Genomic DNA, 16,135 nt, shown 5'->3' with positions numbered 1-16,135 from the left:
GAAGTTCTTTGTAATTACAATTTTCCCACTGGGAATTGTGCCTCTTAATATAACTACCTCATAGGATCATGATGAGGACTAAATGATGTTTCAGTGAAGATCATGTGAGATAATATAAGCACATGATTTAAAGTCTTGCCACTACAATATATTTGGGTGTTAAATATCAGAATTGATTGTATACATTAATCAAAGAAAATAGACAATCTGCATAAAAACAGTTATTGGTTTTTCTTTGTTTTTTAGTTCTTATTTAAATTCCAGTTACTATACACCATAATATTAGTTTCAGGTGTACAGTATAGTGATTCAACACTTCCATATAACACCTGATGCTCATCACAAAGGCACTCCTTAATTCCCATCACCTGTTTCACCCATTCCCCCCACCCCATCTCCCTTCTGGTAACCATCAGTTTGTTCTCTATAGTTAAAAGTCTGTTTCTTGGTTTGCCTCTCTCTCTCTCTCTCTTTTTCCCCCTGTCTCTTTGTTTTGTTTCTTAAATTCCACATATGAGTGAAATCATTTGGTATTTGTCTTTCTCTGACTGACTTATTTCACTTTGCATAATACCCTCTAGCTCCATCCATGTCATTTCAAATGGCAAGATTTCATTCTTTTTTATTGGCTGCATAATATTCCATTACATTTTCTTTATCCATTCTTCAGTTGAAGGACACTTGGGCTGTTTTCATAATTTGGCTATTGTTGATAATGCTGATATAAACATCAGGGTGCATGTATACCTTCCAGTTAGTGTTTTTGTATTCTTTGGGTAAATACCTAATAGTGCAATTGCTGGATCATAGGGTAGTTCTATTTTTATTTTTTTGAGGAACCTCCATACTGTTTTCCAGAGTGGCTGCACCAGTTTGCAAAACCACCAACAGTGCAAGAGGCTTCCTTTTTCTCCACAACATTGACAACACTTTTTCATGGGTTTTTATTTCAGCCATTCTGACAGGTGTGAGGTGATATCTCTTTGTAGTATTGATTTGTATTTCCCTGATATTCAGTGATGTTGAACATCTTTTTATTTCTGTTATTCATCTGTATGTCTTCTTTGGGAAAATGCCAATTCACGTCTTCCTCCCATTTTTAAATTGGATCATTTGTTTTTTGGATGTTGAGTCTTATAAGTTCTTTATATATTTTGGAATTAACCATTAATCAAATATGTCATTTGCAAATATCTCCTCCCATTCTGTAGGTTGCCTTTCAGTTTTGTTGATTGTCTCCTTCACTGTGCAGAAGTTCTTTTTTTTTTTTTTATGAACTCTCAATAGTTTGTTTTTGCTTTGTTTCCCTTGCCTCAGGAAAAATATCTAAAAAGATGTTGCTATGGCTGATATCAAAAAGGATACTATATGTCTTCTCTGATTTTTATGGTTTCATGTCTCACATTTAGGTTTTTCATCCATTTTGAATTTATTTTTATGTATGGTGTAAGAAAGTGGTACAGGTTCATAGTTATGCATGTAGCTGTCCAGTTTTCCCAGCACCATTTTTTGAAGAGACTGTCATTTTCCCATTGGATATTCTGTCCTGCTTTGTCAAAGATTAATTTGCCATACAGTTGTGGATTCATCTGTGGATTTTCTATTCTGTTTCATTGATCTATGTGTTCATTTTTGTGCCAGTACCATGCTGTTTTGATGACGACTGTGTAATATACCTCGAAGTCTGGGATTGTGATGCCTACAGCTTTGGTTTACTTGTTCTGTTCTGTTTTGTTGTTTTATCACTTGACAAAACCCTTGTAGAGGTGATTGCTCTTCCTAAGTATTACATTTTATTTTTCTCCTCATAAATATAATTCAATGAAATGTAAAGTACTTTTAGGGGCGCCTGGGTGACTCAGTCGGTTAAGCGTCTGCCTTCGGCTCAGGTCATGATCTCAGGGTCCTGGGATCGAGTCCCACGTCAGGCTCCCTGCTCAGCGGGAACTCTGCTTCTCCCTCTGCTTCTGCACCTTACCCCCTGCCCCCACCACCGCTTGTGCTCTCTCTCTCTCTCAAATAAATCTTTAAAAAGCACAATATATAAAGTACTTTAAAAACATATCTTATGTTCTGTTATTTAACCATTTTATTTCTTAAAATGTGGTTTTTGGTTTTACTTAAAAGTTGGAGTTTTGTTAAAAGAGAAAATTTGATGTGTGCAAAATATAAAGAGTTTACTTATTTTTATAGTTATATCAATATCTGTCCTTTTATTCAGGAACTCTAGAAGATGTGACAGAAAATTTCATCACACTAAAATTTCAACTTTTTTTATAGCAATATATAACACAAATTAAAGAAAGAGATGGAAAGAATATTCATAACATATGTTTCAAACACAGGAATCTGATATAAAATGAAACCTTATAAATCAGTGAGAAATAAAAACAGCATAGAAGTATAAAAATCTCAAATCTTATCAAAAAATGAATCAAAAATAAAAATGAAAAGAAAGAGGATTTCATTAATTATTAAGAAAATGTGAAATAGAATGAGATAATTTTCATTTCAGGTAGGAAAACATAAGAACATATAATCTAAACATAATCATTGAAGCTATGACTGTATATATTGTCACACAATTTGTTGGAATGTAATCAAGTAAGTATCTGGGGTGAGAAAGTAATGATAATCATCAGAAGTTTATATTCGATGTGTAATTCCACATCTGTGAATCTGAGAACGAAGCTCTCATGATTACAACACAATTTTATACAAGTATATTTTGCAGCATTATATATAATGGCAATAACTTTGGAAGAACTTATATGACCATGAAGAGAAAGATAGTTAAATTATACTGTAATCATGCACATAGTGGAAAACAATACATCACTGTATAGTGAGGGAGATACACTTAGATGTCTGACCTGGAAATTGTTAAGGGGAAGAAAAGTTATTTGTAGGAAAATTTGCAAAGTATAACCTTATATTTATAGAAAAACAGTATTAACCATCAAAATGATAAAAAGGGAAAGACTTTGCAGTACCGATGCATTTATCCATATGCAAGAAGCAGTGCGAAATGAGAAACCATGGTGCGGATTGTCTATAGTCTGTGGCAGGATGATGAGGTGGAGTTTGTGGTGAGAGTGTGGTAAAAGTGAGTCACTATATGCTCCAATTCTTACTTTCTATCTTTCAATATTTGAGAGAAATAATGGATAATATTTACTTTGTGAAATTTTTTAAAAGGTGAAAACTTATAATATGGATGAATACAAAAATAAGCCATAAAAAAGCAATGGAATAAAATACAGAAGAATTTCATAAAACCAACAGCCAGAGTTGCATGTCATTTTTGGTAATGGGAAGAATTAAAATCCCCTACTAAATATGATATTCTAGGCAATCATCTACCCTAACATATTCTAGTAAAGAATGGTCGTCAATAACAGCAACGACAAGAAAAGTTGGGGGTGGTGATTCCTAAAACATAAATAAGTTACTTTAGAAAATGGTTTTTAACCTAGCAGCACGTACTTTCAAGTTTGTCACAGGCTTACTGATGGAAGGAAGGGAGAGTTTCTCCTCATTTCAAGGAGCCCAGAGGCCATAATTTCCAATGTGCTTGGCTAGAAAATAGAATTCTTAAGGTAGTGTCTCCAGCACACTACATCACTACATCATGAATGTGTCTACATCACATTCATTCCTCTCCCTATATAATTATGTCACTATAAAGGACTTCACTTTAGGTGGGTTTTTTTCATGATGATGAATACATGGCTTGAAGGAAGGACTTATTTACAGGGTTCTGTAGGATACAGACACTGAGTTGCCTTAAATATGTTTCATCATTTGAGGAATGCCAACTTCCAGAGACTCTCCTGGCCAAGATACCTGCAGCTCCTTGGGACAGATATGCTTCAGTTGCACCTGCAGAGTGACTTCTATGTGTTTACACCTGCCAAAATTAAGTATACAAATAGTGCAGGTGCAGTGGAGAGGATCCATTCCATGATGCTTTCTGATTGTAACTTTCCAATAGAAAGAGCCCACATTAATGGAACCTGGACTGTTTACAGCTCTAATGCACAACCCATCCACATAGAGGTAACATTTTTGATTCATGAGACAGTAATTCTGTTCAGTTTATCTTCATGGGGGGAAACTAATTAAACTTTTAACTTATTCCTAGTAGCACAGTATAGCAACAAATGTAAATGAAGTATTCATGCATAAATTCCCCTCACCACTCAAGTCCCCTTCAGTGAAAATCTTTGTGAATTTAACAGACAGGTTTATTATTTTATTACTTTTGCCCCAACAAGTCGTGCTACTACAAAATATTATCCACAAAAAATTCAGTTTTTTTCTAATCACAAGAGTATTCTTTCAAGTTTATCCAATTAAAGTTGGAATTTACATGCAGCGTTTTCTGAATTTTGATTGACTTTAAATATGTATGAAAATTATAACATCATTATCAACTATTTTCTTTTTCATGTACAATGATACTAGTATTGATAATTCAGTATGTGCTCAAATTCTTATATTCTTGATCCTATTTATTGCTTATAATAATCTTCTGTTATATATACTATTCCATTTCCCTGTTACCAGTTGGAAAACCACAGTTTAAAAAAGTTTTGCAATTTGTAAAAGGAGTCACAGTTAATAGGTGATATATCAAGAATTTGAACCCAGATATGTCTAGATTTTTAGTCTGATTTTTTTACCGTTAAGTCACATTGATAAGGTTAATCAATAAATTGTGACTAAATAGGGTCTTGGTCACAATTACTGCTTTTGAAGTTTACAGTCAATTACACAAAATAATTGTTAGATGTAATAATACATCAAAAGCACTTTTTATTGCTGATTAATTGTTCACATGTACTTTGAAGATTTGGGGGTATAAGCCTTTTAATAGGCAGGGATTTTGCAAGTATTTTCTCCCAGTCCATGGCTTATCTTTTAATTCTTTTAGTACTGCTTTTTATAGAGTATATTAGTTTTAAGTGACTACACAATTAAAGACTTAAAACCTCAGAAATTATATACTTCCAGTTCTGGAGATCAGAAATTTTACTGGGACACAGGTGTTAGCAAGGCTACCTTTAGAATACTATTTGTTGGTTGGTTGGTTGGTTGGTTGGTTGGTTGGTTGGTTGGTTGGTTGGTTGATTGGTTTATGGTGCAAAATGGTGGTTTTATTATAGCTCTGGGACAGGACCCAATGAATGAGCTGCTTCCCCAGGGTTGTGAGGGGTGAATATTCTCTTTAGAACTTATGGGGGTAAATGTTCTTGTAGCTTCTAGCTTCTGGAGAGTACTGTGACCAGATTGCTCCAGTTTCTGCCTCCATCTTCACCTCCTTCTTTTTTTGTGAATAATCTCCCTCTGCCTTTCTTATAAATGTTGGAGTTAAGGACGATCTGGATAATCTAAGATAAACACCCCATGTCAAGATCTTAATCAGACCTACAATGACCCTTTTGTTTTAAGATTTTATTTATTTATTTGACAGTGAGAGAGAGAGAGAGCACAAGCAGGGGGAGCAGCAGAGGGAGAAGGAGAAGCAGGCTCCCTGCTGAGCAGGGAACCCCGTGTGGAGCTCAATCCCAGGCCCTGGGATCATGACCTGAGCTGAAGACAGACCCTTAAATGACTGAGTTACCCAGGCAGCCCTACAATGACCCTTTTCTTATAAGGCCACATTTACGATTCCAAGTATCAGGACCTAATATCTTTGGATGGATATTATTTAACCTACTACATAGAGCAGAAGTTTTTAATTGAATAATGTCCTACCTACCAATACTTTTCTTTCATGGATCGTGCTTTTGGTATTATATCAAAAAAGTCATCACCAAACCCAAATTTACACAGATTTCCTATGTGTTCTTCTAGAAGTTTTATGGTTTTGTGTTTTACATTTGTTGAGATCTAAGATCCATTTTGAGTTAATTTTTTAAAATCACTTTATTGAGGTAGATGACATGCCACAAACTATACATATTTAATGTATACAACCTGATAGATTTGGAGATACGTACACACACATGAAACAATCACCAAAATCTATGCCATAAATATATCCATCACCTTCAAAAGTTTCCTTCCACTCTCATTATTTATATGATGATGATGATGATAAAAACCCTTGACATAAGATCCACCCTGTTAACAAATTTGTAAGTATGCAAATACAGTATTGTTAACTATAGGCTCATACTGTACGGTGGGTCTATAGGATTTACTCATCTTTTGTAACTGAAACTTTGTACCATCTAACAAATACAACCTCATTTCCTTTTCCTACCCAACCGCCAGCAACCACCATTCTACTCTCTGCTTCTATGAGTTTGACTATTTCAGGTTCCTCAAATAAGTGAGACCATGCAATATTTGTCTTTCTCTGTCTGGCTTATTTCACTAAGGAAAATACACTCTGGGCTCATCCAGGTTGTTACAAATGGTAGGATTTCTTTCCTTTTTAAGGCTGAATAATGTGTATGTATGTGTGTGAGTGTGAGTGTGTGTGTGTGTGATGTGTGTGTGTGGTGCGCTTGCATGTGTGCATATTTAAGTTTTTATTTAAATACCAGTTGGTTAACATACAGTGTAATGTTAGTTTCAGGTGTACAAAATAGTGATTTAATACTTCCATACAACACCCTGATATATATATATATATATATATATATCAGGTTTTCTTTATCTGTTTATCCATTGATGGAAATATAGGTTGCTCCCATGTCTTGGCTATTGTGAATAATGCTACAGTGAACATGGGTGTACAAATATGTACATGAATGAACAAGTATCTATTTTGAATGAAATTGTTTTAGTCTATAATGTACAATAGTGATAATAGGCAGTGGTCACCCACTCTCCACCTCCTTAATAATTTAAAACACAAGGGTTTTTTTACCTTCTTGGCTGAGATAAAAATTGAAAACGGTTGATATGCATATTTACATGTGTTCCTTGACTCCAAAATGATTTTTTGAGAAAACTAAAAATTGGAGTGTCTAATATATATATTTATACCTCTGACAAAATTTGTTTGCTGATTTATAAACTTTACAATATAGAAATAAAGATAGAATCCTTATAAACTCTTCTGAACATGACTACTATATCTTTTTTGTTGTTGTTCTTATTAAGTCTTTAATTTTAATTCCAATATAGTTAATGTACAGTGTTATATTCGTTTCAGGTATACAATGTAGGAATTCAACAATTCTGTACATTACTCAGTGCTCATCATGATAAGTGTGCTCTTAATCCCCATCATCTATTTTACACATCACCCCACCACTTACCCTCTGGTAACCCTGTTTATTCTCTATAGTTAAGAGTCTGTTTTTTGGTTTGTCTTTCTTTTACCTTTGCTTGTTTAATTTCTTAAATTCCACATATGAGTAAAATCATAGTATTTGTCTTTCTCTGACTGACTTATTTTGCTTAGCATTATACTCTCTAGTTCCATCCATGTTGCTGCAAATGGCAAGACATAATCTACTATATCTTAATATCTATTGTATCTTGGGATGATATGTTAACCATGAAAAATTATGCTTACACAATGATACCAGGAAGAACCAGAGTTATGTAAATCATTGGTGTTAAAGCAAAGAGGACTCTTTTCTCTACAGTATTTAAATATACAACAAAACCTTATTTGTTGAAATTAGGTTAATCCCTCAAAGTGAAGCTTTCAAAAATAGCTTTCCAGATATGTTAAGATGAGCTCTTCCTAAGGTTGATGCTAAAATACTCAAGACCAATGTGTGATTGATTCATTTAAATCAGATTAACATTTCAGTTCCAGGGAAAATTGAGTCTAGTTGATGTTTCCCTAAATTGGATGAATACTTGCTAATCATACAATAAAAATTATAAAATAAGTTGCACTATGAAATATCCAACACATACCCCTGTTCAGAAATGTTGTCTGTGTTTTCTTTATTAGTTATTATTACCTCATTCAACACAAGTTCTGGTATAATATATTGTTTTTGCAAATTTTTAAGTTTTTCATGAAAATTTTGAACCAATTAGGAAGAATGTAGAATGAGTCCCTACCTAAAATAACTTTGCCACATTTACTTTATTATTTATAAGTTATAGATTTCTTCATTCCCATTCCCCTCAAGCCCAGAAATTGCTTTACAAAGTTGTAGGTACATGAATTTGCCTATTATAACTTAAGATACAATTATGATTTCTCAAAGATTTTGAACTTCTCACTGAAATTAAAATAAAATCTGAACTCTTTACCGTGGTCTAAATAGGCCATAATCTACTTCCTATTTACCTTTGTAACTTCATTTTACATCATACACCCCCTTGCTATCTCTGTTTCTTGCACCTGAACTCCTTTATATTTCTCAAGGAAACCAAGGTCTTCTCATGCATGACCTTATACTTGTTATTTCCTATGTCTTGAACACTCTGTTTTCCTGAGCATTGCATGATTGTCTTATTTTCATAATTCAAACCTCAACCCAAACCACATCTTCATAGAATACCCTTCCCTGGCCACCTTATGTAAAGTGGTCTTTACCTTCTCACTGTATGCTATATGACAAGCCCCATTTATTTTTTCATGGTAACTGCAATCTAATAATTTCATTTACCCAGTTATGTATTTACTGTCAATATCCCCCAATTAAATGGAACATCCACGGGGTAAGTCCTTGTCCCTACCTGCTGATGTGATACTGCCTGGCAATATTAGGTTGTACATATATATCTGTTGAAAAAAAATAATGAAATTATTAATTACATTTCCTATATGTCCTCTTTGGGAAACCAGTCAAATGGAAATTCTCCTTTCTCAAGTAATTTTGCCACTAAATTCCATAACTAAGCTAATTGCCAGACTACCAAACTTTTAAGGCAACATTCTCCTGTTGACTAATATCAACTTTATTCTTCCCAGCTGTTATAAGAGAAACTTTTCATTTGATTGATTCATCTTTGAGGTCAACCTCAGGAGAAATGCCTTCAGTCCCAAAAATGATTTCCATTTACAAGAAAAGAAAACATTTACTAGATCTCATCTTAGGTGAGCTTGGATTTCTAGGCTCAGTACTGGCCTTTGACTCAAAAGTTTCATATTTAGCAACATTGACTGGCATTATAATATGTATGTCTATATATCTGAATGTCTTTTAATATTAGCAGTTTCTTTTGCAGCACATTTCCTACCAGAAAGTGGATAAATAGGTTCTTTGTATTAAAGGTCTTGATGTGTCACTTTTCCTTATATATCATACTATTTATCTGCCTAAATGGTAAAATTTAAAACAAAATCCAAATTTTTCAAAAATTTCAAAATTTTTCAAAATTTTCCACATTTCAAAATTTTTATTTTATTTTGGATCATTTTTATTATTTTTAAAAAATTTTTATTATTGAAGTACAGTCAACATATAATTTTGTTAGTTTCTGGTGTACAATATAGTGATTCAATAATTCTATACATTATGCATTACTCATCACAATAAGTGTAGTTACCATCTGTCACCATTCAATGTTATAAGTCTGAGAAGGAATAACCTTGGCAAAGGAAATGGTGACCTCGTCACACATTGTAAATACCCTTACCCTTAGCCTTTAAAACTGAATTATTAAGATCTGATTCCATGTTTTAATATTGATTGATATTTGCTTTAATGTTTTAAAATTTTCTGTCAATGCACATCATATCTAAATAGCACCTAGTCCTACTTTGATTCTACTTTATTCTTTATTTATCTGGGGTGTTCTTCAATGAAGGTAATATTTGATGGGAAAATTGAACACTGAGATTGATGGAATTGATGGAGCACTGCAAGAATCACCTGTAGAGAATCACCCAGGAAAGGTGGGTAGTTTTGCTGTCCGAAAAATTCATCCTCTGGGACAGACACATCCATTAAAGTATAATTTAAAGGAAAATGTCCTGCTAAAATTATTCATGAATATAAGTTAATCTGCTCAATGGTAGGCAAACAAAAGGAGAATATTAATCATTTTCATTCCTGGGGCCAGTATTAGTGTCTTTATTATAGATAAATCTCTATTCATTCATTACCATGTTTTACGTGAGAATAATGATTCAGCTAGAAAATAATTTCGCTTTTATTTTAGTTAGCCAATGCATAGCAGTCCCAGAGAATCTGTGTGCTAGTACTAATAGAGATAAAACTAGGGTTTTGAAAAGAATGAAATGGAATTTGGGGATCCAAATTCTCAGATGAATTCTTGCTCTCTACTTTTATCTTGAATCTGTTTCCGTTGCCTTGAGAAAGAGAGAAGTTTCTCTCTGATAAACATAACAGATCGTTGACAAGAGAGAAAAGGCATCCCCAGCCCAGAGAAAAGTCTTTTCAAAGATAGACCAATACAACAAACTAGAGTGGCAAGTATTTGAACATGACTGAAATATAAGCTTTTGACTCACTTTCAAGCTTTTTCTTCAAAAGCTGGGGTATAAAGTACCAAAGGACCTTATCTAATTGTACATAGGTATTTGACTTTATCCTTCTACACAACTGTAGAATCAATGAATTGTTACGAAAGCTTAAAAATGTACATTGTAAAAGATCATTGAAGATCATTTATTGAAGATGTATGCATTTTTTAAAAAAATATATTTCTTTCCCTATAAGAAAGAAATTCAAACTTTAATTATGGCATCCTAAGCCATCTGCAAACACATTTGTCTTATCTTTCAGTATGCGTTCCTCACTCGTTCTCTCCCTAGGCTATTATTATTCCTTTTCTAAACATATTATATACATTCATTCCTCCGTGGTTTTACTTCACTTCCCTGACAAGAAGTCTCTTCCATAACTTCTTCCCCATTGAGCCTTCTCATTCTATGAGCCCAACCTGCAATGTTTCCTGATCTTTTTCAATTTGGTCTCCTGTAATTCTCCCATTAAAATGATTTTTTTTTCCTTTTTTTTAATTTCAACACCTTTTTCTTGAATTCAGGTGATATATATTATTGTAAGATTAATAATGGATTATCTTTATTCCTGGGATATGTCATAAAATAATCTATGGGAGGGGAAAGTAATTACAAGTATAAATAAAACATCTTGGCTCCTGACACTGGTCTTGATTATTATTAGTTTTGGATTTAACAGCAAGAGCAAAGGCAACAATAACAAAATTAAACGAATGGGATTACATCAAGTTCACATTTTCCATAGAAGACATACAGAGAGCCAACAGTTAGATGAAAAGGTGCTCAACATTACCAATCATTAGGGAAATGCAAATCAAAATCACAAGATATCAATTCACACTTGTTAGAAAGACTGTTACCAAATATACAAGAGGTAAGCGTTGGTAAAGATGTAGAGAAAAGGGAACACTCACTTACTGTTGCTGAGAATGTAAATTGGTTCAGCCACTAGGGAAAACAGTATGGAGGTTCCTCAAAAAATTAAAGATAGAATTATCATATGATCCAGCAATTCCACTCTTAGGTATATGTTCAAAGGTAATATACATACATATATATTTATAATATGTTATAAATATATTTTATATATACAAAATGGAATATTTTTCAGCCATAAATATATTTCATGCCATTTATGATGATATGGATGGACCTTGAGAGCAGTACGCTAAATGAAATAAATCAGACAGAGAAAGAAACACTGTATGTTCTCACTTATATGCAGAATCTATAAAAACTAAACATAGAAACTGGGAACAAATTGTTGGTTGTCAGAGGCACGGGGTAGAGGGAGGGTGAAGTGGGTAAAGGTCGTCAGGGGTGTACAAACTTCCAGTTATGAGATAAATAAGTTCTGGGAATATAATGCATAGCATGATGACTATAATTAGCAATATAGCAGGGTATATTTGAAAGTTGCTAAGTCAGTAGATGTAAAATTTTTCATCACAGGAAAAATAATTTTGTAACCACTTGAGGTAATAATGGATGTTAACCAAACATATTGCAGTAAACATTTCAAGGTATATACATGTATCAAATCATTATGTTGTACACCTTAAATTAATACAATGTTATATGTCAATTATATCCCAATAAAGCTGGGGCGAAAATGCCCATCTTGGCCATGAGGTTATAATTATCCAAACTGACTTATGGGTCCATGGAAGTTAATGATGTTATACCTTACTTTTGTATACGTTTAAAATTATCCATAATTTTTTGAAGAGTAACCTTCACAAAATTCAGGTTATTTCACAATTTAAATAATTAAGTGGATGTTCCATTTTTCTGCTATGGTTAATTTCTTACATATTTGCTCTCAAGCATATTTCTCAAATATATCTTTTTTGAGGATAAAGACAGTATTGTATTAATTTCTATATTATTTATAAAACCTTTTTTCAAGTATAAATAAATATAAAATTTGAATACATTATATTGAATGACAATATTAATATGTTTTATACCTTTAATTTTTGTTACAAGTATTTATAAGTTACAAAATACAAATATCAAACCTATATACATCTCTGTAGTATCTGCTACATAAAAGAAACAGAGACAGAATTGTGAGATTCTTTTGTTTCCTCAAATATATATTCCATGCAAATCAGGCTTATTATTATTATTATTTGCTTTTTTATTGCTTCAATGATGTTTGCCCTGAAACTCAGAGTGTTCATAAGCTTAATGTGAATCAATGATATAGGAAGGTTATCACAACAAAGAATAGTGGCAAAGAATCACAGATGAATTACATATAAGAATTGAGAGGTAAATCTTTAACCAGAAAAGAATAATACCAGCTACTCAATTTGGAAAAAGAAGTAACATTCAAGAGATTCCAAAGAGATCAACAAAAATATTAAAGGGTTATAAAATAGACTCTATGATAAATGGTTAAAAGAATTGTGGTTATTAGCTTACAGAGTAAAAAGCGAAGAAGGAATTTAACACTTTTCACAGAAAGTGGTCATATAGGAGTATTCCAATGAGAACCGAATTACAGCAGGTAGAATTTTGAAACAACAGAAAGGATTTTAGACTCATGTATAGTAGGCAAAGGTTAGTGATAGTTTACAAATCCATACTAGTTAAATAAAATTAACTTAGGGCGCCTGGGTGGCTCAGTTGGTTAAGCGACTGCCTTCGGCTCAGGTCATGATCCTGGAGTCCCGGGATCGAGTCCCACATCGGGCTCCCTCCTCAGCGGGGAGTCTGTTTCTCCCTCTGACGCACTTCCCTCTCGTGCTCTCTATTTCTCATTCTCTCTCTCTCAAATAAATAAATAAAATCTTTAAAAAAAAATAAAAAATAAATAAATAAATAAAATTAACTTGAGGTCAAGATGATTGAATCCATTGATTAATTGTTCACTCAGGCTTTGTGACTCTGCAAAGCCAAATACAATTTTTTCCTGTGAGTATTTAGGAGGAAAATTTATTCTCTACATAAATGAATAGGCTTGTTCCTCAAGGTATCTTGCAGTTTAAAAATTCTATGAAGTACTTTAACAATATTATTTTTCATATGTTCACATTTGCACACACATCTACAGTTAGTATCCTTGGTTTTCTTAATACACTTAGTAGTTAATATACTTATTTGGTAAACTTTTACCTGGTTGGCCACATGTAGTTTAGATGTGTGAGGCAACAGGGAATGAATACCAGGATTACTCTGTTAATAACTGGGATCTCAATTTCCTAATGCATAACATGAAGATCTGAATGGGAAGATCTCAATTTACCATTTTGCTAAATTTTAAATTTTTCATGAATGATTTAAACCCTGATTTTGATGCAGATGAAGCAGGCATGTAGTCAGCAGGGGGAGTCCTAATTTTATCCCCTAAATTATAGAACCTCTTAAATTTTGGCACAAAATTTGGCTGATTTATTTTATACGATACTAAAAGCATGGTAAAAGTATATTTATGCCCGGTTTTTTAAAAAGTAAAAAATGTAGAGGTATATTATCCTGTAAAATTTATCTAATGATGTAACAGAGTTTTTTAACTGTTCAAAATTAGCATTTTCATTTGATCTTCATCAGGATTAGCTTCTAGTCCCAACAGCCACTGTGAAGCAGAATTAAATCCTCTAATCTTTCAATAACAGTGAAGGAAAAGATTTTGGCCGGAATTGAACACACACAGATGGTATTTCTATATTCTGTGCCTCATTCAGAACACCTGCTACAAATCTCTACTGTACTCAAAACCATTAAGGAAAAATATATACATATACATATTTGTTAGTTTTGACTTATTTGGAAAAAATAATTTTCCTACTGATTTATTGTAAACTAAAATAATTTGTGATGTTATCTTTGATTTTATGGGCACACAGTTAAAGTTTCTTAATTTGTCTCCGATTTTAGTCTATTGATCCTATCCCTGCCTCCTTCCAATATTTTCCAATTTCATGTATATATTTAAAGTTGATTAAATATGTACATGTGTTAATGCCACAGCCTAATGCTTTCAGCCTCTACATATGTATATATTAATTGAAGAAATATAAATGTTTATTAACTTTACTATTACTTTGCAATGTCATCAACATTTTTGTTTTTTTAAATCTTCCTTTAATATTAAGAGCATGGTAAAACTTAAAAGAAACTTAGAATTCATCATTTTAAGTGATTCGTTTACAAGATAAGAAAGTCCAGAGCACTTATTACTTATCTAAGTTACCACATGAAGTTATTAAAGAGCTAAAACTATGTCTAGATCACCTGATTCGCATACCAATGGATGTCCACTACGACATTGTTCCTGGTAATCTATACTCTTCTTTTTTTTTTTTTGAGAGTTTTTCACCTTGGCTTTATTAAATACATAGGAAAGAAGAACTATATGATATCTCATTTTTCTGAAGCCTCAGTGGGAAGCAACAATTTAATATTTAACTGAATACTTCTGTAAAATCCATATGTAATCAATATTTTTCTATTAGGACTATCTCAAAGATAGTTCCCTCTCTCTATACATGTCTATATCAATATAAGTATCTGTCCATATGTATATTATATTAAAAAGTAGTTATGTAAACTGTAGACAGTATATAACATGAAAGAGTAATACATATATACACACTCACACATAGTGTATTTGCATATACAACATATATTTGAAAAAATTTACTGTCTGATAAATAGCCTATAAACAGGCAAGAAATATGTGGCAATGTAAATAAGATTTAACATAACATTTTATGGGGCGCCTGGGTGGCTCAGTCAGTTGGGCATCTGCCTTTGGCTCAGGTCATGATCTCCAGGTCCTGGGATCAAGCCCCATGTCAGGCTCCCTGCTCAGTGGGGAGCTTGCTCCTCCCTCTCCTTCTGCCCCTCTCCTCCTCTCCCCTGCTACTGCTCTCTTTCTCTCTCTCAAGTAAATAAATACAATCTTTAAAAAACTAACATCTTATAATCTATACAAAGAATATATTACCATATATACCTTGCCTGTTTTAAATGTATTTTTTACTATTTTAATCTATTATTCACACAACACTACTTCTACCTCCAGTCTCCCTAATGCTTTCCCTAGACATAAGATTGGTGCTTAGGAAACACTGAGAATTAGAGAAGTTTGAATTTGCATCCTTCACTCCCTATTCTGTCTGCCTTTTCTGATTTTTCACTGGTCTATTACCTATTGAAATACAAGTGTTTTTATTTTATTATCCTCCCACTTTTTCTAACTATTTTATTAACTTCTGATAAGTAAATTAGCATTAAATATTTTAAGATTAATATTTTATATCTCCTTCAAGGTTTATATTCTAAAAGAAAAATGAGAAAGAAAGAAAGCCAATGAAATAAAGGTGTGATCCTTAGTCCATACTAACATTCAGTAAATGTGAATAAATGGATTATGGGTGAGAATTTCAGGCAAGTATAAACTAGTAATACATATATTTTTGGAATAGGATACTTTCACAATTTTCCAAATTCAATATCTATATTACCTATTAATATTTTGAGCCTGGCTGTGGAGGAATTGAGGGTATTTGAAAGTATTCTTAACCAAATTCAGCAAGAGATGCTGTTTTAAACATTTAACTCTCATTTTAATCCAAATGCTTATTAAATTCTTTTTTCTGCAGATTCCAATGTGCACTTTGTTGTTAAAGAGTGGAAAATGTTCAATAAAAGAAGCACCATAACACAGGGAAGATTTAACATGAGGGTAGGATTAATGCTGCTTAT

At 32.8% G+C, this 16,135-nt stretch overlaps 1 protein-coding gene across 4 annotated transcripts in view; it reads right to left on the bottom strand.

Annotated features, from left to right (window-relative positions):
* Positions 1-16,135, bottom strand: part of CSMD3 (CUB and Sushi multiple domains 3) — a 1,163,243-nt gene that overhangs the window by 1,068,240 nt on the left and 78,868 nt on the right. The gene's annotated exons all lie outside the window — the stretch shown is intronic.

This window comes from Eumetopias jubatus, unplaced genomic scaffold (genome assembly GCF_037043125.1).
Source record: "Eumetopias jubatus isolate StellerSeaLion01/CBP00866 unplaced genomic scaffold, mEumJub1_p1.0 scaffold_4, whole genome shotgun sequence".
NCBI classification, from domain to species: Eukaryota; Metazoa; Chordata; class Mammalia; order Carnivora; family Otariidae; genus Eumetopias; species Eumetopias jubatus.
The sequence above is the reverse complement of the archived record's forward strand: the minus strand, read 5'-3'. Positions and strand labels throughout refer to the sequence as shown.